Source organism: Zootoca vivipara, chromosome 8, assembly GCF_965207765.1.
Source record: "Zootoca vivipara chromosome 8, rZooViv2.hap1.1, whole genome shotgun sequence".
Classification (NCBI taxonomy): domain Eukaryota; kingdom Metazoa; phylum Chordata; class Lepidosauria; order Squamata; family Lacertidae; genus Zootoca; species Zootoca vivipara.
Window position 1 is genome coordinate 38,528,292 of NC_142591.1, and position 26,355 is coordinate 38,554,646.

A 26,355-nucleotide genomic window follows, 5' to 3' on the forward strand; every position below is an offset into this window, starting at 1 on the left:
TTTCCTGCAAGACCAATTGCAGTCATTAACAGTCGTTAACAGTCATCAACAGGTTTACTACTCCTATCAGCCAATCACCCATTCCCACCACCCTTCTGAGTAATACCCCTCCCCACCCTCTGACTATACATAAGGGTCTGGAGACTTCTGTTTCAGTGTATTTGAAGAAGTGTGCATGCACACAAAAGCTCATACCTATGACAAACTTAGTTGGTCTCTAAGGTGCTACTAGAAGGATTTTTTTATTATTTTGTCTATGTGAGGAATCATTGGAAAAGGAACTGGGGGTGGGGGGTGGCAGTATCAAAATGCCTTTGAATAAACTATGTCGCTTTGGGTACCCTCCCTCAGAAAGGATACAGTGGAGCTCAAGAAGATTCAGAAAAGGGCAAAGAAAAAGAATGGGGCAAAAGTGTTTAACACTAAACTGGACAGAGAGTATTAGAGCCTGCGAACATCCAACAAAATGGACTGGCAGTAGAGCCAAGCCAGTCAAAACAAAATAATTCACAAAACTGATGTAATGGCCCATGTGTAAGTATGCTGAAGGACTACTACCATCCTCTGCACAGTGTTGCTGAATACAGATGGGAACCCAGATGCCCAGATGTGTAGGTGCAGAGCTGTTGAGTTGGTAGCAGCACTTGGTACAACCCACTGATGGCATCACCATCACAACATTCTCAGGTAAGTCCTGGAAAAGCCAAGATCCTTCAGATACCCTGTATTATAAGTAGAAGGCATATGAATTCTGAATGTTACTAACAAAATTGGGAAGAATCCTCGTCTGCTTAACCTAGATACTCGGTGTGGTAGTCAACTACATTTGACCCAGAGTAGCCCAAATGACACTGTGGGTTAAACCACTGAGACTAGGGCTTGCCGATCAGAAGGTTGGCGGTTTGAATCCCCGTGACGGGGTGAGCTCCCGTTGCTCGGTCCCTGCTCCTGCCAACCTAGCAGTTCGAAAGCACGTCAAAGTGCAAGTAGATAAATAGGTACTGCTACAATGGGAAGGTAAACGGCGTTTCCGTGTGCTGCCCTGGTTCTCCAGAAGCGGCTTTGTCATGCTGGCCACATGACCTGAAAGTTGTACGCCGGCTCCCTCGGCCAATAACGCGAGATGAGCGCCGCAACCCCAGAGTCGGTCACGACTGGACCTAATGGTGTGGGGGGGTCCCCTTTACCTTTACCTAGCCCAAACTGAAATTAATGAGAACAGCTAAATTAGGTCCATTAATTTCAATGGCTAGTCTACTCTGGGTAAAACTTAACTGAATACTACCCTAGGTTAGCTCTTTTGAGTACTTTCCCAGATGATGCTGCATAAAAAAGTAATGATATCCTTATTAGGAGCTGCAGAGCTGGAATTGGCAAAAGAATGAAAATCCACAACTTTAGCAGCATGCCATTACAGAGCTTGTGACAAGGCAATTATAGAGAAATCAGCCCACCAAACTCTTTCCTAGGGATTAGCCAAGCTCGATGCCTATTACAGCAAATAGCATCCCTTTGCTTCTTACGCAGAAATTGGTCCTCTTACTGCGGCATCTCTTTATAAATATGTTTCCTAGTGTGAAATCTCCTTTTTGGACTTCTTAGCTATGCATCTAGATAGGTAAGCAATTACCTTGTGATTGCTGTACAGTGATTTACGGGAGTAATGAATATATCAGTGTTTCTTCTTTGAGCTTACCTGCTTTTTATTCACTTTTGTTTGTTTTGCTATACAATCTGTAAAACCATAAATATATCTATCCACATATATTGAAGAAGAAGCAATTTAAAAGACAGAAAGAACAGGAAATACTGACAACCGGCACTGCATTTTAGTTTTTTGTTAAATTTTCTCTGTTCTGATTTCCATTCTTGTTCCTTAATGGCTATTAAAACCATGCTTTGTTTTGCCAATGACATCTGTAGTCCCCCACTTCCAGTATAGATTATGCATTGTATTTTCACTGGCATTTGAAAGAGGGTAAGTGGGGAGAAACCCCTCAGCCTCACTGCCTTTCACTCTATAGTTCTGGTTTTCAACTCTGTTCGCTCTGCTTGACTCATTAATATAAAGAATGGTTCTTCCCAAGGCAACTAGAGAGATTTCCTCATAAAAGCATGCATTATTTACTTCAGCTCTGTGATCTCGACTTTGAAGGAGCCAAACTTCCTAGAGGGTTTTTAGGAAGTACTGTACCATGTAGAACTTGTCTTTTTGGCTGTCAGTTTTTCAATGTGTATGATGTCATTTTTCACATTTGAATGGACAACTCACCCACCCGCTTGAAATACAGCAGCACAACCAGGTAGACTGTGCAGCTATTTTGTTTGTCCATTTGTTTTTAAATGCAACCACTGCTTTTCCATTATCGGGCAAAAGTCTCCGTGAAGTGTATAAAAGGAAGGAACATGAAATAATTAAAAACTGCAGGCAATTCTTCCTGAAAGGTCACTACAGCTACAGTGCAGGCAGCTGGCCAGATGTCACTACAGGAGACTTCTGAAGAGAGGCAAAAATGTTCTTGGCATATTGACAAGAAGAGGGCAGGCACTTTTCTTTTTCCCTGGAGGGCAGGACTAGATCTTATGGGCTTAAGTTACAGGAGGGGGGATTTGAGTGGAACACCAGTTGAAACCTCTTAATAGTTAAGAGCAATTTGACAATGAAACTAATAACCAGGAGCAGGGGCTTTCTCTTACTGGAGGTCTTCAAGCAGAGAGTTCACTGCCATTTGTCTAGGATGCTGTAGCCCTAATTCAATTTTATGCCATCAACCAAAGCATTGTACTAGATGACTTACAAGGACTAGATGGCCTGCAACTCTATGATTCTGTGATATTTCCTATGTCTATGAAGTTACTCTTCTTTTCTGAATCAAATCTTTTCTATCACTTTAGCAATGCGATAAATTTCAGGCACTCGTAATAAAATTGCTATACAGTTGCTACCTGACAGTAAACAAGATGGCTTTGCTTATTAAGACCAGAGTAGGATTTAGGAGACCAGGACATCTTCCAGGCCCAGAGTTAGATTCCTACAATAGCAGGATACCACATGTCAACTGAAACAATGGGAAGGTTATGAGGTTAGAGGCAACGTTTAGTCCAGTGATGGGCAACCTTTTGAGCTTGGTGTGTCAAAATTCACCAAAAAAACCAGAGCATAACTTGGGTGGTGTGTCACTTCGAGAAAAGAAACCTTAATTTCGCGATTTTTATAGTTTAAATAACAAAAAATGTATAATTGTAATATCGCATATTCCAGTGTATAAGACGACTGGGCGTATAAGACGACCCCCAACTTTTCCAGTTAAAATATAGAGTTTGGGATATACTCGCTGTATAAGAAATACGACCCGGCGTATAAAATGACCCCAACTGTTGAGAAGATTTTCCTGGGTTAAAAAGTAATCTTATACGCAGGAATATACAGTATATAAACCAAAAACTAATTATTTAACCTAACCAAACCAAAAAACCCTTATTTATCACAAAGTGCCCAGAGCTGTTGAGCTTTTTGGGGAGAGCTGCTGACCAAAGTTTTGGAGGTTTTTTTGGGGGGGTGCAAAAGTTGCTTTGGTTTTTGGGGGGATGCCCCAGAGATGCTGTGCTTTTGGGGGGGGGGGAAGAGAACAGAAATAAATGGCGAATAATACCTTCACTGGAACTAACACACAGCACCGACATAGTCTGCCGAAGCGCCAAAAAACCCAGCACAGAACGGGTTAAAAATGAACGCTGTTACACCCAATCATAGTCTGCCAAAGCGCCAGGGGAAAAAACAGCACAGAAAGGGTTAAAAAACCAATCTCTGTAACAGTGGAGACAAACTGGTTTAGTCTCTAAAAAAGCCATGTTCCAAATTAGAGCATCACAATTTAGCAGTTGGGATGTTGACCAGCATTATAACATCTCAATCAGATTATACAAGGATGATGTGGAAGAGGAATTCTCAAAGCAATATATAATATTGCTTGGGTCCAGTGGTAGATTAGGGTTATGTTTGATCACAGGGTTATACTTGATCATAACATGTTTGATAGAGTAATGGAACTCATGCACTGGCCTGAGAAATGGAGGGGTATAAATCAAACAAATGGATAACTGAATATGATTATTAATATGATTAATTTCCTGTCCTCAAAATACAGATTTCAAAACAAACAGCTAATTTACTGCATAAACACATATGCAAGAATGAGGATTAGATGTGAGTTATGATCATTTCCTAGCTCTTTGTAACCTTTTGCACTTGGCTCAAAATATTTCATACCAACACACCTTTATCTGAGAAGACTTCATTTCTCAAATATATAATACAAGTTCCTAGTACTGGCTCACATGAATGCCTTGGAGAGCTACTAAAATCTTAAAAGTTGCAAAGCAGCCATTAAAGTAAATACAGAAATACACCCACAAGGATATTTTACATAGTTCCATTCGATTCACTTTTAATACTACCATTAAAAACCCACAGGAAATTAAATCACCAAATTCTATACTAGATCAACATTTAGGTCATGACAGAAGCTTGCAAAAGCAAAAAACTTGAAAGCCAATGTTGAAATTCTTTCCTTAACTTACATCACTGTCATTAGTATTTTTACAGCATAATATATATATAAAACACACAAAATATATATTAAATATATATTAAATAGGAGTTGAGGGAGAAAGCTTGTACCTCAGGAAGAATTTATTATAGAATATAGACTTAATTATCTCGAATCCAATTTGCAAAATCATGGCACAACTATAAACTCCAAAATGAGTTAATGTTAGATATAGAGAAATTCAAACTTTCAAAAGTTCAGAAACACACAGTAAAGTGAATCAAAACACTCTCGCTTCTCCACATTTGAGACTCCACCAAAAAATAAGCAATTTTAAATAAAAAACATGCACACACACATGCCCAATCCAATTTGAAAAACAGCAAATAACAAAACACATATACTAAGTCATGTCTGACTTGTACATAATTGGTTTACATAGGAAATGCATGGGTTGTTTTTTTAGATTTCTATCAAATCAACAATATTAAGTCTTGAACCTCTTCTGTAAATAACTGGAGTGTATTACATAAACAACGAGGCAGGTGGCACTGTGGTCTAAGCCACTGAGCCTCCTGGGCTTGCCTATCAGAAGGTCGGTGGTTCGAATCCCCGCAACGGGGTGAGCTCCCATTGCTTGGTCCCAGCTCCTGCCAACCTAGCAGTTCGAAAGCACGTCAAAGTGCAAGTAGATAAATAGGCACAGCTCCGGCAGGAAGGTGGGACCCAGGTGGCGCTGTGGTTAAACCACTGAGCCTAGGGCTTGCTGATCAGAAGGTCGGCGGTTCGAATCCCTGTGACGGGGTGAGCTCCCGTTGCTTGGTCCCAGCTCCTGCCAACCTAGCAGTTCGAAAGCACGTCAAAATGCAAGTAGATAAATAGGAACCGCTACAGCGGGAAGGTAAACGGCGTTTCCATGTGCTGCTCTGGTTTGCCAGAAGCGGCTTTGTCATGCTGGCCACATGACCTGGAAGCTATACGCCGGCTCCCTCGGCCAATAATGCGAGATGAGCGCGCAACCCCAGAGTCGGTCATGACTGGACCTAATGGTCGGGGTCCCTTTACCTTTACCTTTACCGGCGGGAAGGTAAATGGTGTTTCTGTGCACTGCTTTGGTTTGGGTGTTCCGCGCACCAGAAGCGGCTTAGTCATGCTGGCCACATGACCCGGAAAAACTGTCTGCAGACAAACGCCGGCTCCCTCGGCCTGTAAAGCGAGATGAGTGCCGCAACCCCAGAGTCATCTGCGGCTGGACTTTAAAGGGTCCTTTACCTTTACCTTTTATCACATAAACACTCACAGAAGCCCCTGTCCCTTTTTAAAGCTTTTCCCTTGAGCAAATGTAGTGAACCTGTGGTCCTTCATATGTTGTTTCTAACCTCCATCAAACTCAGATCATATAGCCAATAGTCAGGAATGATGGGAGTTGAATATCTGCAGCAACATCTGGAGAACCACAGGTTTCCGACACCTGGACTAGATGAAGCCGCTGCAGTCAGGAAACAAAGAGAAACTGAACTGGCCTTTCCCTTTGCAGTAAGGCTTCTCCAGATTTATCCATTACATCTGGATAGGTCTCAGGATACTGATTCTAGTTGAGGATTAGTGCCATAGCAGCTGTAACTTGGTAATCATTCCCATTACTTCACATCACAAGAACATTTTTAAAGAAAATGTATAAACTGCTTGCTTAAAAAAAAAACCAAGTGGCGTACGAGTCCAATTACATATAAAACCACGAGTAAAATACACAAACCAATTGAAAACAAATACATATAGACCGAACATTAAAGGCAAAGATAAAAATCATTTTAAAACTTAAAATAGATGTAACTAAATCATGTGTCTGAATAGGCTTGCTGAAACAGAAAAGTTCTCAGCAGGCACCTAAATCAGTATGGTGAAGGTGCCTGTCTAATCTCCACAGGCATGCAGCTATACAGGCAAAAATAATAATCAGGATATAACCACAGGGAGTCCTGTATGAAACCCAGCAGTACTGTAAGGGTAGGAAAAGTAATCTGTAGTGTTTATAGACTGGTCTTATTTAATAAATGGTAGTGTCATCATGGGCAGAGGGGCCATACTACTGTTAGTACAGTACCTCCATGGCTGGGTGTGTGATTGTCACATCACATGTCCATGTTTACTTTCTTGGCTTGGAAAAGCCTGAGAACAGAAGTACCGTGTAGCCTTATTTCTCCCGCTTTTTGTGTTTTTGTATTTTTTACTTTCTGTTCTCTCTCAGAGCTAGAGTGAGAGAACGCCATGATCGTTTGTCCTGTATATATATATATATATATATATATATATATATATATATATATATAGCTGAAAAAAACTTAGAATGAGCACAAAATTCTCCACTTCGTTTCTGCTAAATCTCTGCTGAGTGAGTGTGCAGGTAGGCATTTGCTGCCTGTAGCTGGAGTGTGCTGGGACTGATGATTTATGGACGTCCCGGAGCTATGCAACATCAGGAGGGTGCCTGGAGAGGCTTGGTCTCATGGGGGGGGGGCTGTGTGGGCCCCCAGAGGTGTATCCTGACACCCATCCCTGATGTTGTAGATCTTCTCCCAACTTCTCCTTTGAAGTCTGTGCATGAGCTGTGGCTGTCTGCTGTGAGGGAGGAAGTGTGCAAATGCCTACTGTGTGGGGGGCAGCATTGGGGCCTATGGCAGCCTTGTAACATCAGGAGGAGGGTCAGCAGAACAGCCCCTTTGCTTCTTTCACCACATGGACCCCCAAATATGACAGAAGAGCCAAACATGATAGAAAGAAATAGGACATCCACCTCATGAAGAAGAAGGAGGTGCCTGTTTGGATCTCCCTTTATGCATTCGTTAAAAACAGTATATTCCCTGCGTATTTTACTATTTGGTATGCAATTTCTGTACAAGGACTTCCAACCTTGTAAATTACTAAACTCTGTTCTGCATCAGGGGATACAGAACACGAAGGGAGCCTGTCAAATGCCAAAGCTACTCATGAAAGGTTCCTCTTGACATGCAATTTTTGAGGGTTTTTTTAAAAAAACAACAACAACATCACTTGCAGTGTATAATATAAGAACAGACTTTCCTTGGCTAAAGACTTTCCACTTCAAAGGGGGAGGGGGGGGGAGAAAACCAAGGATTAGATATCGCACATACTACAAGGTGAGAGACGAACACAAACGCACTCATTTTCCAGTAACACTGAATTTCACAGAATGCTTGGGTGACTAAATAACATTCAGCAACCTTCACATTTCTTCCTAATTCAGCTGCTAAGAACAGGCTAAGCGAAGAGAAAAACAATCATTAGAAAAATAAAAGTAGCAAGTTGTTGATTGATTTATATTCAGAATTATAGATGAAAACAGGGCAGCCAAGAAAAATGTATTTTGAAAGCAGTCCTTGATTCTCTGCATGGGAAATCTAATGGAAAGTTGCCTCCAAAAAGTATGCAATTCATTGTGCAATCCTATACATGTCTACTCAAAGTAAGGCAAGCTGAGTTCACTGAGGCTTACTCCTAGATAAGTGGCATAAGATTGCAGCCTACATCAATATGAAGCATATCAAACATTTGTTTTGAACTAAATTGTTTTCAGCTGTAGTATTGAAAAACAATTATATATGCCAATCAATATTGTGATTTCATTTAAAACAAACCAAATAAATGCCTCTAGCTTAGGGGAAGGGGAGAGAGCATCATTCTCTCTATCATCCATCAGATAAACAATACCTCTCAATCTGATAATCTGGGCAACATACCAGACTTTGTTTCTCAGAACCTTAATGATCTTAGCTATTGTTAATGAAGCTGTGATTCAGCTCAAGCAAACATGCTGGTGTGTAGTGAGAAAACCATGGGCCATGGTTCCTCATCTGTGGCTGCAGCTATTATGTTACCAGGAACTACTAAGCCATTGCTTGGCTTAGCACTACATCCAAACCTGAATTTATAGTTTGTTTCACTCCAAACAAACCACAAGCTGTAACCGTTTGTTCTTGCCTTACCACTATTTTGGGGTCTAAGGATACACTACCCTTAGTAATTGTTTTATGCTTCAAACCTAGACACATTTATTTGGAAATAAGTCCCATTGAACTCCATGGGACTTGCTTCTGAGCAGACATGCATAGATTTGAGCTGTTAATCTCTTTTACTATTTTAAGACAGTATTCCTGATACCATTTTATTATTTTTCATTATTACTACTACATACTATCTTTCCTCCATGGGGTTCTATGTGGTGTGCATACTCCCCCCCCCTCCATTTTATCTTCACAACAAGCCTGTGTAGTAAGTTAGGCTCAAAGACTGTCCAAGGCCCCCCAGTGGGCTTCATGGCTGAGTGAGGATTTTCAACCTGATTTTTCAAGGTCCTAGTCCAACCATCTAATTACTAGATCACACTGATTTTGAGCAGGTTGACCAAATACAAAGAAAATTGGCTACACGTGACTAACACCAGTGCTTGAACCAGTAGTCCCGAAAAGCGAGATGAGCACTGCACCCCATAGTCGCCTTTGACTGGACTTAACTGTCCAAGGGTCCTTTACCTTTACCTTTTATAGTCTTGTTCATTTTTTAGATGTCAAATACCAGTTACACACGATGAACCTCCCCAATACAAGTGGAATTGGTGGCACCTTACCCACCCCCTCAAAAGTTTCCTTATGAAGAAATCATGATTGAATATTTATCTCGGTTTGTATAAACAGATCAGTCCTCAGCCTGTAGTGGTAAAATTCTGTTGCTGAGCAGAATCCCTGCCAGCTTGCTGTGACCAGGGCAGGAGAGGAAGACAGTTCCCCTTTCCACTTTGGATAGAACAAAAGTCAACGGAAGGAATGAACTATACCCAATTGTCACTTTTTTGGACATACGGGAACAAGGAGCACTATGGGGATTTTTAACTACCCCTGATGTGCTCTGTTTTGGCCTCCATTGCCAATGGAACACCATCAAAGGGACATTTATATTAACTGAGTTTACTTCCTGAGGTGTAAGTGACAGTTGGCCAGGAGGCCTCCTACTGGCAGAGTGAAGGTTACACTATTTCTGATGGACCCTCAGCCAACCTTTGGCCATCTTTAGAATTGCTCCCTTAATTCATTTGGAAAAAACGTTTCCCAGTATTCAGTCCTAAAATGAGACACCCACAGTGACTAATGCTCATAACAAAAACAGCCAAGAAAGAAACAATCAAATTAAAATCATTTCCAGAAATGATCACTTCTTTCATTACACTACACTGATAAAGTGTTGATAGTTTAGCCATTTAACTCTTACAAAAGACTGTTCAAATTCAATGTTGCATTCGGATGTAATGTTAAACAGTGGTCTGGCATTATGAGAGAACACTGGTAGCATTCCCATGTTATGATAAACCATATTTAATAGTTTAGCTGGAGCTAAGGGATCTCAGATCTTACCACTAAGCATCGCTGTGCTAAGACTGTAGATAAGCTTCTGTCTGCCCTTTGACAGTAAAAGGCAGCAGGCAGAGGCTTATCTCTGATATTAGCACAGTGGTCCCACAGAGAGAAATGCTGCCTTTTACAATCAAAGAGCAGTCAGCATTTTCACCCATCTCCAACCCCGAGCTGTTCTTTAACAAATAACTTATGTCCCAATAATTTTTTGGGTTTAATTTAATGCAGTTTAATAATTTACAAAGATTGTTTTACATAATGAAAAATAATGTTATGATGGGAGGAGATTAACATTATGTCATTGGAGCAAAGACTGTTTTTTAAATTATTGTTGGTCAAACTTAACCTTAAAAATGAGACTTAATTTAGAATGCACAGCTAATCTCTTGTACTGGTGTTATCAAACATGGCTAGAAGTTCTATACCTGAGATTCTGACTAGGTGTTTCTCTGAAGCCCAATTTTCTCTGAAACCGGTTCATTAATCTCCATCATTCATTCAACCTACTTTAGTGTTGACAGCTTTCGTACCATTTTTAAAGGACCTCACTTAAGTGCTGTAAAGTTTAAAGCAGAAATAACCATTCAACATCAGTGACACCTGTGACATCAATTCTCCTTTGGCGAGACTGCATTTATTCATAATTGAGGTTGTCCAACTAATTATCCCCCAACTGTTGTCCTTGGATAAAAGGAATCTGAAGTTGTCAGGTATGATATTCAACTTATTTGCCAACAATCTTAGCAGCCTTAATAGAAACAGAGCTTAATTTTCTTTAAAGCCTGTCAAACCTTTCTCTAACAGCACAATCATATTCACTGTAAGGCTGTAATCCTATGAATTCAATGGGGAGCACTCCATAATGGGCTGTACAAATTCCAGATGCTCAGTGGCATGGCAGAAATGCCTCACTGGATGGAGTGGAGCTGCTATGCTAGTTCACCAGCAGGTGAACCACCGGAATGGAAGAAGGGGAAGGGCAAAGTAGTGGGCAGGTTGGTGTGGTGCAAACTTGCCCTTGAGTCAATCCAGCACTCCAGCCAGTGCATCACACCATGCCAACCACACCTTGTCCCTCTCCCTCCTGGTAAGCATCAGTGACCCAACTTCCAGGAAGTTAGCTGAGTGACTCCACCCCCACCTTGTGTGCCAGTTTTGAACCGAAGAGATCACAATGGTGGTCCCATCTTTAAGTGCTTTAAGTGGTAATGCAGAATTCCCTTTGCTCCGGTTTTGTTCCACTGTGTGAGCTGTTTCTTATAAAGTCTTAAATCATTACCTAAACGAAATCTCATACCCAATCTCTGAAATCCATTATAAAGGTAACCTGGATTTTTACTCCTCAGACTGCTTTAAACATCAAATCTTATTGCACCAATGATAGTGTGACTGCTTCACTCTCTGACACTTCAGCACTGGGTGATTTAGATTTTTCCCCCTCCTCAGCTTTTCACAGCCAAGGGTAAATTAAACACTGTTAAGTTTCCCCTGTTCAGAGCGTTTTTTGAAAGGGAATCCAAGGAAACTTAGGAAAAGCCTGCACCACACAAAAGAAATGCAAGCTATAGCATTTACTCTATTCTAGTATGGCATCCACACTCAGGTTTTTACCTCCTTAAAACAGAGGGACTGCTTGTACTTCCTGAAATATCACTGCACATTGAACAATAACAACAGTTTTCGCCCTGATACATGAAGTATTTCCCTCTTTCTCTCTTCTTCCCTAAAGATAAGAAAGTACTGCAGCAGAAGCAGCAACACAAACATGGACAGGATCCCAGGAGGGTAGTGCCTGATTCCAGAATATTCCACATGTACCCCTGTAATCTGAATGTTCAATTTAGCATTCAACATCTGACTCATGTAACATATTCTTAATCAGACTATAAAATACTGCACAACATTTTTATGATCTCAAGAGATGCTAAAGGGCAGAACATTTAACAGTTCTGCTCCATGAAGTATAATTTCACTCTTTCCTTTCAGAGGCAGCAACTGAAGAGGTACCTGTTTGATATTTCTTTTAATTATGTTTGAATTGCTAAATCCCCTTGGACATTTGTAAAGATCTGCTATCCATAAATATTTTATCATCCCACTAAGCAGAAAGAACTTTCAGGGCCATGTTGATCAAACATGAAATTATTCCCAAGCAAACAGAAATTTCCATGCACACAGTGGTTAATTGAGTGCCTAACCACCTAATAAGAATGGGAACACCATAATTTCTCAAAGGATTTTACTGCAGTGTTTGAAGACTAGCCTTACAGGATCCATTCTTTAAGTCTTATATGTGTAGTACATGACATTAAAAAAACAACATACATCCTGCATAAACAGTACTTATTATTTCTGTAGTGCATGAATGTTTGCATGACCAAAAGTACATACAGGACACAAGTGGTAAAAGAACGTATGGATCTACAATGTTTGGATGTTTCTGACAGGCTGCACACATGGTGAAGTGTAGGTGGAGTCCCACGAGGCAAGACACATTCATAACAGCAAGAACCTTTATTGAACTACATAACTGGGAAACGGGCAAAGCAACTGCTTATATACATTCTTGAAAGCCTGGGCCACTCTCATTCTCAACGTGATTGGCTGTCTAAACTTCCAAGCTGCGAACCACAACTCAGAGTTCAAGGGCCAATGGCAGAGGCCCAAATCCTGAAATGTTCTGTGACTGGACATCATGTATCGAATCAGAACACAGGAGCTCAGAAACCTTAGTCCAGACTCAAGCTCAGGCAAACACAGATCACTGAATACATAACACATGGGGTACAATGTTTTACCACTAGCAGTGTTATTACTAGCTTAACCTAATAACTGTCATTGTGAAAGACCTCTTTCATATGAATCCTTTAAATCAGGCATCCCCAAACTTGGCCCTCCAGCTGTTTTGGGACTCCCATCATCCCTAACTAACAGGACCAATGGTCAGGGATGATGGGAATTGTAGTCCCAAAACAGCTGGAGGGCCGAGTTTGGGGTGCCTACTTTAAATACAATGCACAGAAAACAAATATCCCTAAATATTTTTTTTCTTCATTAAACCGACTTGCACGGAATATTCTTTTTATGTAGCCTGTCTTTCTGCAACTGACCTTTAACACTCTCAAAATGTTTTTTTAAAATAATAACAATACTCCAAGTACACACAAACAAATATCCAAAACACATGAATATTTAGTAGTTTAAAAAAAATTAAAGTGTTATTTTCTAATCTGTCAAACTGTACTATTTCCTACTGAAACCCAGTACATCCTGAACAGCTCAGTTTTCTGGTATTTTTCTTGCCTTATTCTTCAGTCTTAAGATCTTTACCCTTAGAACCAAATTTGGGGCAACTTCACACTTTACATAGCAAGTATGTTTTCAGCATGTCTACCGGATGTCATGGGGTGAACAGCTTGAGGGGGGAATCACACATTTCTGAAGGCACACTATGGACATATGCCAAGCAACCAAAATTAACTCTGTCCCAGATGCATCTCTGTGACATATTTACACCACACACACTTCCTGCCTTAAAATGTTACCATTCATCTATGACATCTATAACAAAAACACATAAAATAGACACCATATTTGTTCAGTGGTAACTGATCCTTCAAGGGATGTGGGTGGCGCTGTGGGTTAAACCACAGAGCCTAGGGCTTGCTGATCGGAAGGTCTGTGGTTCGAATCCCCGCAACGGGGTGAGCTCCCGTTGCTCGGTCTCTGCTCCTGCCAACCTAGCAGTTCAAAAGCATGCCAAAGTGCAAGTAGATAAATAGGTACTGCTCTGGCGGGAAGGTAAACGGCATTTCCGTACACTGCTCTGGTTCGCCATGACCCAGAAACTGTACGCCGGTTCCCTCAGCCAGTAAAGTGAGATGAGCGCAGCAACCCCAGAGTCATTCCTGACTGGACCTAATGGTCAGGGGTTCCTTTACCTTTACCTTTAATTGATCCTTCAGTTGACTAAAGAGAAAATATCTTAATAAAAGTCCAAAGTATCTTTGGCATTTGCTAGCTTGACGGACACAATGTATGCCTGGATCCTTCTATTTCCCAGGAGGTGATGGGACCAGTGGCCATGATCTTTGTTTTTTTTGATGTTGAGCTTCAGACCATATTTTGTGCTCTCCTCTTTCACCCTCATTAAAAGGTTCTTTAATTCCTCCTCACTTTCTGCCATCAAGGTTTTGTCATCTGCATATCTGAGGTTGTTGATATTTCTTCCGGCAATCTTAATTCTGGCTTGTGATTCATCTAGTCCAGCCTTTCGCATGATTAATTCTGCATATAAGTTAAATAAGCAGGGAGACAATATACAACCTTGTCATACTCCTTTCCCAATTTTGAATCAATCAGTTGTTCCATATCCAGTTCTAACTGTAGCTTCTTGTCCCACATAGAGATTTCTCAGGAAGCAGATGAGGTGATCCAGCTCTATTTCTCCATTCCGCTGGAATCAGGAGAAACTGTTGAAGTGTTGGTCCGGTATCTGGAAGCAATGATGGACTGGATACGAGCCAATAATGTGAAGCTGAATTCCGATAATACAAAAATGCTGTAGGTGGGTGACTTCTGTGTTGAGGAATTACGTGTACAACCTGTTCTGGCAAGGGTTGTATTCTACTTTTAAAAAACAGGCTTGTAGTTTGGGAGTAGTTCTTGGTTCCAACCTGACACTGGAGTCTCAAGTGGCTTTTGTGACAAGATTTATATTGTGTTTATGGATAAAGATACAGTTTATGGGGGTTTTTATGGAAAACATCTTGTCATTGTACTTATCTGTTGTAAACTGCTTTGGGATCTCTAGTAAGCAATCTCTACGTGGAAATAAAAAATAAAATTCTCAGAATTCCCACTTCCAGAGACCCTCATGAGAGGGAAATCTCAGGAGCCAGCAATGTATCCATCTGTATGGACTGAGGAGGCAGCCTGCCCGCTTCATGTGGCTCCTCCTCAGAGCTCTGAGCACTACTGCACTATATCCTGGGGTAGCAGGAAGCCCCCCAATTCATCTGGAACCTTCACTTGAGGAATATGAACAGCCCAAACAGGTTCCTCATATGGGGCACAGCTTGAAACATCAACTTAACAGTGGGACTACTTAAACAGCATTCACCAATTTAGTGCCTTCCAAATGTTTTGGCCTATGACTTGGGAGCTGTAGCCAAAATATCTGGAGGGTACTAGGTTGGTGAAGGCTAGGATTAGCTCTCCATTGGCTCCAGACAGTTGCTGGAACAACATTGCAAGCTCATTGCTCTTGGGAGTCTCCACAGTGAGCTGGCCATGGTCCTGCTCTCCTGTGAATTAGACCTTTGCCAAGATTCAACAGTATCCCCTGCAAATACATCAGGAATCAAGGTGGTCTTGCACTGTAGATCCACGCAGGCATGGGACGTGCCATTTTTCTGCCCGAGACGAAGGGAAAATGATGCCTCTCTGCCATTCTATATTAAAGGTGAGGGGAAGACCTTAATACTAGGTAACGGAACATCATACTCAATAGCAGTAAGCTAGCTTTGATAGTGTAGTGCAGGTCACACAGAACACATAGTTCTCTCTTCCAACAACTCCCCACCATTTAGCATCTGCCACCTGAGGCAGCTGCCTCATTCAACCAAATGGTAGGGCAAGCCCTAAATTTATGGGTGGTTTCCAGGGTAGTATAGGTGCCCTTTAAACATTCTTCCAGCTGAATAGAAATTTCTTATTGGTGAGTAGGTCCCACCCAGGCCTGCATTTAAATAATCTAGCTACAACGTTGTGGTCTTTCCTATGCAACCAGGGATGACAGTTTCATGGGATAGACCCCATACAATCCTGCCCACGATGCAGCCTTGTAAACTAACCACCAGTAAGCAGTTTTCACAAAGCTGGGTGACCTAAGCATAGAGAACAATCTTGATTAGCTTTTCTAGTGAATTTGTGACAAAGGACACAGAGCAATGAATTCAAACTACAAGAAAGAAGATTCTATTCAACCCTTTGTTGCAGGGTTATTTCCTTTCTCCTCCCCACCCCTCAAAAAAAAATCATTTACACACTTGGTGCTTTTAGAAGTTTGGCCTTCATATCGTAGATGTGCAAGCCTTGAAGGAAATACATCTGAAAAGCAACAAAGTCAGACACCATCCAATGCAATGTTTATTGCCAGGGCTTTTCTCAGCTGGAACTCACCGGAACTCTGTTCTGGCACCTCTTAGTCCTGACACCTCTCAGGTGGGTACCACTGTTATTTTAAGAATACGACGGAGGTGTTCATTGTGAGTTCCAGCACCTCTTTTTCTAGATTATTGCATTGAAATTAACAAACCTTAATAAGTGCACACAGGCACACACAAGAGAAATGAAAGCCGCAGAATCCCGTCAGAATCCCGATCTGCCTTCTGTCGCAATACTAAGCTAAAGATGCTCATCCCACCCTAGCATACACACTAATACAGCAAAGGGAAGAGACAGACAAAACTTCAAGTTCTGTTAGAACATTAGAAGCTTCCAAACATGTGCAGCTCTTATCTTTCTTACTGTGAATGTTTCCATGGAACTCACATGATTTACCACTTCTTCATTCTATCGAGTCAAATAAGGAAAACAGAGAATTAATACTATGATTTCTTTCTTTCTTTTTTAAAAGTTACTTAAGCATATTATTTATATGCGATTGGTTTTTTCCCTACAAAACACAAATCTAGAGAGCTGCGGTGGTTTAGCGACAGGAGTCAGGACTCTAGTAACAATCACTGACATTTCCAAAAGTTGTTAACAGAGTGACATTGGGGGCAGTTTAGCTACCAGCTTTCTGAGTCACACTGAGGATGAAAGATCATTAGCAAAAGAGACTAACTCTACAAAGGAGAGGAAGATTGCTGGCAGAACCAAATACCCAGCATCCCTTGCTGTTTTTTGTCTTATGTGAATCACATGTGGAGGACTGGTCTAATCCTACAGAGTTTGTGAAGTGTTTTGAAATCCACAAAAATAGACAGCTACAGAAGTACCAGGTGGGAGAGATCTTATGGGATTTTATTTCCAATAAGAAAAGATTTGCATCCTAAGAACAAAGCTTTATCGCTGTCAGCCAATTAATTCCTACCTTCCCCGAGACTGGAACTGTCTCCTGTGCTAAAAACAAAATCTCCTTTTCATAGCAGAATCCTTCTGGTCTTTATCTTGCATTTCCTCATTAATCTAGTTTCACCTGCCTGGCACAGATATATACAGAGGGTGAGAAGGGGGACACTCATTCCACACACACACACACACACACACACATTTACTTTTCTTCCTTCTGTTCATCGTGACCTTTCCGATTTGGATCAGCATTTATACTTGCCCACCTGTCTGGCAAATCTTACCCGCAACGTGCCCTTCAAGATGAAAAACATGGTTTGATAATGCATAGTGACAAAGCTTGGAGAGATGGAGAGCAAGCAAAAGAGGGAAAGCACTAAGGGAAATCACTTCCAACCAAGATCTGCCACTGCAGAGCTAATCAGGCAGGTATTCAGTTGTTCACTCCTGCAGACTTGCTTAGCATAGAAATAGGCTGTCTGCCCAGGAAGATGAGGTAATGTCTAGCTTTAATGCCAATCTCTCTAACTGGCAGGACACATCGGGTAAATATTTCTGCTGCGGGAGACCACATTAATTTGATTCTGCTACCAATCTGATTATTGTTATTACTGTCATCCATATTAATACTTAAGTATGCATACCTCTTGAAGCATTACCATGTCTAATACGCATACCTGCTCGGGACAAAGTCACTGGAGATAAGAAGATAACTGTGCTATATTATGGAGCCAGGTAGGCCACACAGAGCAGCACCCTGTTGGATGAAAATCATAGCACTGGCTTTCATCATTCCATTCCTTGTCCTGAACACGGCTGAAGTCCACCACCACCTTACTTCAAGCCTTATATAAAGGCTAAGCTTATGGAGAATCCAGCTGGGTGTTAATAACTAGAAAAGGGAGTCATGCGGGCTGCTTAAAAAACAAGGCAATGTTACAACCATACACACAACTACCTTAAGTAACTTAATTGATAAAATCTGATTGATGAGGGATGATTATACAAGTGGCTCGACTTAAAATGAATATCAAATTATCTCAAAAGCATGTCCTGAGTAAATTGCATTCGGCTGCCTAAGTTTTCTTCCCTGAAAAGCTGTCCTATAGAGATAAGACAAGACTGAATATTTTCACATTTAATGCAATAGAAAGATATAAACCAAAGGGTGGGGGCACATTTTGCTCATGACAGAAGGAAGCTGGAAAGTCTTCCAAAAGTGACATTGCTGTTGAGCCATTATTGCATAAAAATATACAAGCTTCTAGTGACAACCAGCCTATCTCTCCTCCAAATAAAACCTAGCTACAGCCAACTTTGTTCCAGGGTCTGTTTTTTGTTCATCTGTTGTATGGTTATGCAAACTGTTTGCCATTAGCAATCTGAAATGCAAAGCTTCTTCTGACAACTGGCAATTTCCTGTACTTTTCTTTTTAAAAAGGAGAGAAGTAAATATGGTTTCAAGGAGGATATACTGTTGGATAAAAATGATAGCCCAGATACTGTAGTAAAGTACATTCCAACATTTCATAGATGAAAACAGGGACATTCACCCATATGAGTGGGTACAGCTAGGAGCAAAGGCCAGCAATGCAGCCTGGGGCAAGTTGGTGGTTCTAACATAAAGCAGACTCAAATGTTCATAAGCAGAAATTGGAAACTAAAATTGCATACAAGCAAATGACAAAAGCAATACGGCAAGCCACAAACTGCATAGAAAGTCAAATACATGTACTGTACACATATATGCACTATATACATTCGTAATGTTTAGAGCAGGAGTAGGCAGGTTCAAGTGAAGCTCAAGGTCCATCAACCAGAGCAAGGTGGAAAATAATAGCTCAGGGGAGCAAACACTAAGAATTAGGGGGCTAAATTCCTCTGAGGCAGGGCGGGGAACCTGTGGTCTCCCAGTGTTGTTGGACTCCTGTTTCCAACAGCCCCAGTCAGCATCGCCAATGGCCAGGGATGATGGGAGCTGCAGGTTGGCAACAACTGGAAGACCACAGGTCCCCTAACTCTGCTCTAAGACAGGCCTACGAGAACTGTGTTCACAGTTGTGCAAGGACTGTTTAGCTCTGTGGCAGAGCTTTGCATGCAAAAGGTCCCAGGTTCAATCCCTGGCATCTCCAGGTAGGCTATTTGAAGTCCTGGAGAACTGTTCCGAGTCACAGAGCAAGGATGGGTCTGATTAAGGATGAAACATCTTCCAATGCCCTTATGTTTTACAGTCCTTCTACACGCACACCAAAAAAATCTAGTTTTTTCCCAAGCTCTCTTTACTTCAGTCAACTAATTTAGAGCAGAAATGGGTTATTTTTTGAAATTTAATAAAAATTAATTGGTAAAAAATGTATTTTTGCAGTTGATACTGTTCAGCAATTGGAAGGTAGAATCCCTTGCCAATCTACAGTACTACAAATTGTCCAGAGATCTAGCTGTAATAGATCTGGATCCACTTGCTGACTGTCCCTGATTCAGTGGGATATTAATACAGCTCAAAAACTGTGATAGACCAATAAATAAGAAGCCCAAGATCAGATAGTGAATTCATAACACAACAGTAGGAATAAATGATTTGAGCATATGCAGAGTCTTTTCACCTCCCCATTAAGCAACTATAGCTTCCTCCTTCCCCATGTACAGTACTTGGAAAAAGCAGGGCTAACAGAGTGATGATATATCGCTCAGTGTATCGCTCATACAATTCAATGTCCCTGCACCTCTCTGTGCAGTAATTTATCTCTGGCTGTAATTTACTGGCAATGGGGTTAGAGCTTAATTTCAAAAGAAAGCACAGACCCCATTGCCAGTAAATAAATCACAGCCAGAGAACATACCCATTTTCTCTCTTCTTATACACAATGCACTTCCTGTTTTCCTTCCCCTGTCCAGCAAATCTTCATAAAAACAGGTCAGTTTTCCACAACTCTCTCCCCACTCCTCTTTTGTTATTAGCATGACCTGCTTACCTATTCTTTCTCCTCTGCCTGTGTGTGTGTGTGTGTGCGCGCACACACACACACAGAGAGAGCATAGCTGCCAAGTTTTCCCTTTTCTCACGAGGAAGCCTATTCAGCATAAGGGAATTTCCCTTAAAAAAAGAGTTATGAATGATGTGACCATGGAAAGAAAGCAGCAAACAAAAGATCTATTTGAGGTGTGCTTACTTTCCAAAAAGAAACACTAACTCTTGGTAAACGCCTGGAACCGCTGAATCTTATACCTCTCGGAAATTGAGATATCTTTATAATATATAGTTTATTTACACATCTACACAACCTGAGCCTAGGTCACAGCACTCCTAACTCCCTACTCCTAAACTCTGGTTTTATATGTTGAGGGAGGAGGAGATAGCCTGGCTTGATTAGCTTTCTGCACTTGCCAGATCCAGGGATTAAAGAGGTCTGGCACCCAGGTTAACACCACAAGCCTTGACTATATTCTAACCCTTGCTGGATCCAGGAATTAATTAGAGGGGTCTGCCACCAACAAACTCATAGCACTAACCCTCCCAAAATCAGGCATCTGCCCCCAGATGTGCAAACAAACATCAAAATACAGATTCCCTGTAGAAAAATAATATGCAAATTAGCAAACACATTAGAACACACATAATCATAAATAGATAATAAAGCACAATTACACTTTTTTAACTCAACACCAAACTGCTCAGAGATTGGGGTGGCATAGAAGAATACAGTTGCAGCCTGAGAGAGTAATAAATTCAATGAGAGCATTCTCTCATAGTTTTCAAGCAATCTCCTTTACTTCATTTGTATCCACCATTAAAAAAAGAGAGAGAGATTAGTGCATGCATATAATGTGTCATCCAGATTTTCATTTTACCTTTTTAAAAAATACTGTGACAATAGCATGCTAATTAAAAACAAAGTACTGGTTACACTGTGTTCAGCCAAGAACAGTTTGGTGCAGACATTATAAAATTCTTTCCACCTGGCAATGTTTACTCACGACTTGTAAATACCTCTGTTAATCCTCTTCTTTGTGGTCTCTCTCGCACAAGAGCTCAATAATAAACTACACTGCACTTTTGTTCTGTGCAACAAGAGATAACAAAGAGGAAAAGGAATTAAGACAACATATCCAGTGGGCAAATAATGACTCATACAGCTTTTTCCTGATGAAATGGCTACCAAAGGAGAGGTAACACGAGTGGAACCATATGACTGCATTTTACCGACATAAGCCTAACAAAGGTGGCAGGTAAGAGCTCTGGTTTCAAGGCAATGTTCTCTATAAAAATCACAAGAAGGGGCCAATTTAATGTGGTTTAAATATTTTTTATAAATATTTAAGTCACCAGACAATAACATGCTTTCTACATGAAAAGTCACTCCGGCACTGAAAAGAGGTATTCTTAAAAGAGGAATTATGAGTATTCCTGAAATCATAAGCTGATTACAGAACAATGAACAGCTATTTACCTTTTCATGCAATGCACATAACTGAAGGAAACAAGTGCAATTAATACATAATGGTTAAGATGAACAAACACAAGATCTACTTGGAATAAAAATGGCTATCAGGCTAACATGCCAAAAGGTTGAACAAATGACATGAATGGAAAATAGGCCCATTTCAGAGTTTCCTATATATGGTGCATGAATTAATTTAACTGCTAATGACTGGGTATAGACATCAGGGAATAAACTGGCTGCTTTTACCAATTCTTTTAAAACAACTGAATTCTGATGCAGCCACTGTTGAGAGGGAGTTTGATGGTTCACTGTAGCCATTTCAAATTCCACCTTCTCCCCATATAATCAATGTATAGAGCTGTCCCCACAACTTGCCCACAAAATGCCAAAACAGCTCACCATGGTGCACCAATCAAAATGGAAACAGTTCTAATTGCGTCACTAATTCTGCAAGTCTATGGTCCCGGGAGAGCATCCCAAGGGCCTCAGGAAGTGTTGTACCTCCCTCTCCAAGGACAGGGAGAGAACTCCAACCTCGGAGAAGAAGACCCAACTTTGGATGCCTCCTCCGTACTGGTACAGAAACATCACTGGTCCGTATCCTAACGTCGTCAGAACTCCGACATCACTAGAAGCAAAAAGGGAGCATGCCAGGGCCAAACTGAGGGCATGCTGGGGTGCAACAGGGGAATACGCTGATCCAAAGGGTTAGGGTTAGCCTTCCCATTCCTCCAAAATGCTCCTAATCCAGGGATGAAATGGTGACAACTCTAGAGCTGCTTTAGTGGCTTAATGAACTTTCCTCCCATTGTTCCCCAACAGTAGGGAAATTGTTAAAGAAAAATTAAAGTGGAAAGTGACAGAGGAGTGACAGGATGCTGCTTTTCCCTTACTTCCACCCTGTCCAGGGCAATGGACGTAACAGTTCAACCACTTTAGGTTCTTTCTCTCTCCTGTCAATAGAATTGCAGCATAAAGAGAGCACCTTACCAATGTGTTGAGAGCTTTTACTATCATACTCCATGTGAATGGGATTTATTTGAGCAAAGCCATGGCAAAATCATAGAATTGTAGAGTTGGAGGGTCATCTAGTCCAACCCCCTGCAATGCAGGAATCTGCATGATGCATTTCGACCTTCATTCTATCTTTCAAACCAGTAGGTACACAAATTTCCACTGCGTAAAAACTGTTAACAGGAAGAAGCTGTGATCAGCCCATTGGCTCAGAGTGTTCAGCACACCCCAAAGCAAATGCTTATTTCCTATGGGCCCTTTGACAGAAGCAAATGATCCTAAAATAGCAAATAGCACTTGCAGAAATATAAGTCACATCTCTATAAGTAGATTCTTCTAAGCAACAGAACAGCTGCTTTTGAAGCAGACTATTAATTATTTCCTTCCTTGAACTTCTGTCCTTCCTTATTTGCCTTCCTGCAAAACTGTAAAGGTTTTCTACTTCTTGTGCTATTCCACATTCATTCATCAAGAGTACGTTCACTAAAATAAAACATTTACAAATAAAAGTACTTACTCCCAACTTTCTGGTAGAATTGCTTCCAGCCATTACCACTTTGAAACTGTATAAGGCTACTGTATGCTACCCAGGAACATCTGCTTCCTTGTGACATGGCTGTGACATGATGACACTAATTCAGCCACATGAATTCAATTTAATCTGTGTCCAAATGGCTTTTTTATTTTTATTATATTGGTAAGTTTATAAAGCATCAACTCTACACCACTAATACATTAAAGTGCAACATAGCCCTAACATAATGCAATAGCGTGTTGATATCATGCTTTGGAAAGGGGCCAGCAACTCAGTCCTGAGGCTAAATGGTGCCTTTAAAGTGTCCAGCTGCAGCAGTGAAGAGAAATAAAGAAAAGGGCAAATAATAGTTATGCAAGGCCCTTATACCCTAAAAAGACTTTACAACCCTTCCAGTGTAGTCAACGAAAGTACCAAGCCTTTGGGGCTACTGAGCTAGTTCTGCCATCGCCTACCATTAGGACAAGAGACTGAAGTCAGATTGCTAGAGGTTCTGCAGCAGCTGCTTCGTAACAAAAGAATATTTTAGAATTTGGAACACCAAAGAAACAGGCAAGATCTTGACAACTGGGAAGCAGATTTCAGTAACTGACTATACAAAGCACAATGGTCACACAGGCAAAAAGCCCTAAAGGTGATTTCCCTTCGCTTCTTATTGATGTGACCTTCTCTCTTTCATGCTTTCCAGATGCTGGAACTCTTCAAGACTGAATCCTTAACATCATACTATTTGGTATAACTCATCCAGACAAACTAACATTCCTTCACAGCTACTAATACCATTTAGATTCACACTCACTCTTCATTTACTCTTAACAGTACCGGCAGCAGACGAAAAAGAACAGTCAAGCTGTGTTAAAATATATTAATCCTTGTTAGCTACTCATATGTATCTGCATTGATGAAAGATCAGTTTGAGAAATTTTACATGCAAGGAGATAATAAGGAAGCAAGTTCCCTCAAAATCAAATACAGAGGTACCTCCGGTTGGTACCTGAGGACCGCTTCTGCGCATGCGCAGACCACTTCTGCACATGCGTGTGGGGTGAAACCTGGTAAAATACTTCCGGGTTTGCCGTGCGCGCATCCCTAAGTTTACGTAACCAGAGGGTTGTGTAAACAGAGGTACCATACAACTGTAAACTTAACATCCAAGTAAATGTGTTTAGGGCCTCTTTGGCTGGATTTGAACTGTGAAGTTAGCATCTTTGTCAAAGTTAGGGTTCAGAAGCAGGAAGCAGGTGCTTAAACAAGGCACAATACAAGCTGCAAGGTGCAAAATCAGATAAAATACAAAATATTGGCCATGTGTATAATAACACTACTTCATTCCAAGATCTTTTGCAGCAAACGGTGGCAGCAGGGCCAAACTTAAGAGCAGACAAAGATCAAATAAGCTGTTGGCATGATTCTCACAGAGAATCATGTTTCCTTTCCCCCCTTTCTTGTTAGATTCTTCCACATAATGAAATAGAAGATTATCAATGATCCATATGAAGAAAAGCCGTGTGACTGCATTCTTCTAAAGATGCAATTCTGAAACCACCAAAAGGCTCCCAATGGCTCCAAAGGAATTTCCCCCTTCACCAACAGCTTCCTCTTCATGCAATTGGACCCAGTAGAATCACAAAGCAGCAGTCACCAAACCTGAAAACAGCACCAACAAGTCCTGCCCTACCTGCAGCAAGCAGGCTACCTGTAGCAGAAGAGGAGATGGACGTGCGTTGGGAAGGCTGGGAAACAAGCAGCAACAGGATACTGCGTAATTGAATAAACGCTAGGCAAGTGATTGGAGGATAGGACAATGTAAGCTTCTCTCGTGGGAGAAACTATTAATGTGTGAGAGACGGGGGGGGGGCAATCTGCTTCTCAAATACGTGATATATTCTACACTAGGTAGAAAAATAAATCTTGACATATTCATAATTAGTTTACCCCCTGAAGCAATTTCAACGGATTACTCTTGCCCATGCCCTCTACATCTCCCCACCACTAGTGTGTGCCTAATTTGTAAGACGGGGCTCTTGGGAAGAGAATGATTGTTGTATGGATATATGGAAAGTGTCTACAAGTCTACTGTAGTAATAGTTGGTGCACTATGGAAGCCTCAGTCAGGCTGGCTGAGGAGGAACAAAGTTCATCCCCTGTTGTTATTTTTAAAAGAATTTTGTGATGGCCCTAAAAATTCCATTACATATGTTGCTAGTTACGGGACGGGGGGGGGGGGGGAGGAGTTGCCATTTCAAGTTGTCCTTTAGGATAGGCCTACCTAGTCCTGATATTTCACAGGCAGTATCTTGTTTCACACATTGAACGAGAAAACTAGTTAACAAGGGGAGAATGATGGAGAATGCAAAGCTCATCCTTGTTACTGGAAAACTAAATCTATAATAAATATACTACAAAGCCAAAATGGGAGACAATTTATGTTTTATAGTCCAGAGTAGAAAATTCACTGACTTTCAGGAATCATCTCTTATTCATGCTGAAGTGTTACAGAAAAACCCAGCTCCATTTCTCCGCATCTTTCACCTCAATCCTCTCTCTCACATACCCAAGCTATTTATATTTTCTGTGCTAGGTCATGCTATCACTGTCATTATCATCCTCTCTTTCTCACACTATGGAATTCACATTGGGAAAACTTGTTACCAGAAATGTTAAATTTAACAAGGCAAAGGAGTCAAATTATAGTCTCTCATTACACTATTCTAAATACAAATAAACCTCTTTCACAGCTTTTAACTGCTGTAAATCACTGCAAATGCACGGAAAGTACCTGTTAAATATATATCCATTCCCTCCACAGTTCTGGCAACCATAGACTGGCTTCCCATCATCCTAAAATGTAGACTATTATTTAAATAAATTGGGGGAGGATTGCTGGTAAGACTGAGAAGCTTTCAGTGCTGAAGCAGATTTGCCAAACTACAATTTATCACAGGCGTTTTATCCACATTCATTGTAGTCTGGTCTAATTTTATAGTCCAGTTCCAAACATATTAGTCAGAAGTCACACTGAATTCAATGGGACTTACACCTGCATAGTAAATGTCCTTAAGTCTGCAGTCCTATAGCTCAATTCCAAACATAGGATTGCAGCCTGGAAGTAAGCACCATTAAATTCAGTAAGACGTCTGAGTAGACATCATCTCAATGGGATTAACTCTGGGTAAATTTGCTGTGGATTTCCACCTTGGTTATTTGTTTTTTTGAAGTAAGAAAGAGCAATCCTCACATTATGGTATCCTAAGTAAGAAACAAAATCACCCTAAGGGCTCATGCTGAACGGTTTATTAATGGCTTTACAA

At 41.0% G+C, this 26,355-nt stretch overlaps 1 protein-coding gene and 1 long non-coding RNA gene across 6 annotated transcripts in view; one reads left to right on the forward strand and one right to left on the reverse strand.

Moving 5' to 3' along the window:
- Positions 1-26,355, reverse strand: part of LDLRAD4 (low density lipoprotein receptor class A domain containing 4) — a 289,122-nt gene that overhangs the window by 89,106 nt on the left and 173,661 nt on the right. Inside the window, exon 6 of one of the 5 annotated variants that reach the window (XM_088675306.1) lies at positions 21,042-21,112. The exons of the other annotated variants lie outside the window; for them this stretch is intronic. The gene's annotated coding sequence lies outside the window, so the exon portion shown is untranslated. The remainder of the gene's footprint in view (positions 1-21,041; positions 21,113-26,355) is intronic. 5 annotated transcript variants of the gene reach the window in all.
- On the forward strand, positions 1,487-25,453 carry LOC148684815 (uncharacterized). Its single transcript, XR_015951436.1, has 3 exons — positions 1,487-1,618; positions 14,383-14,543; positions 24,497-25,453. It is a non-coding gene; the product is annotated as an uncharacterized LOC148684815 (long non-coding RNA).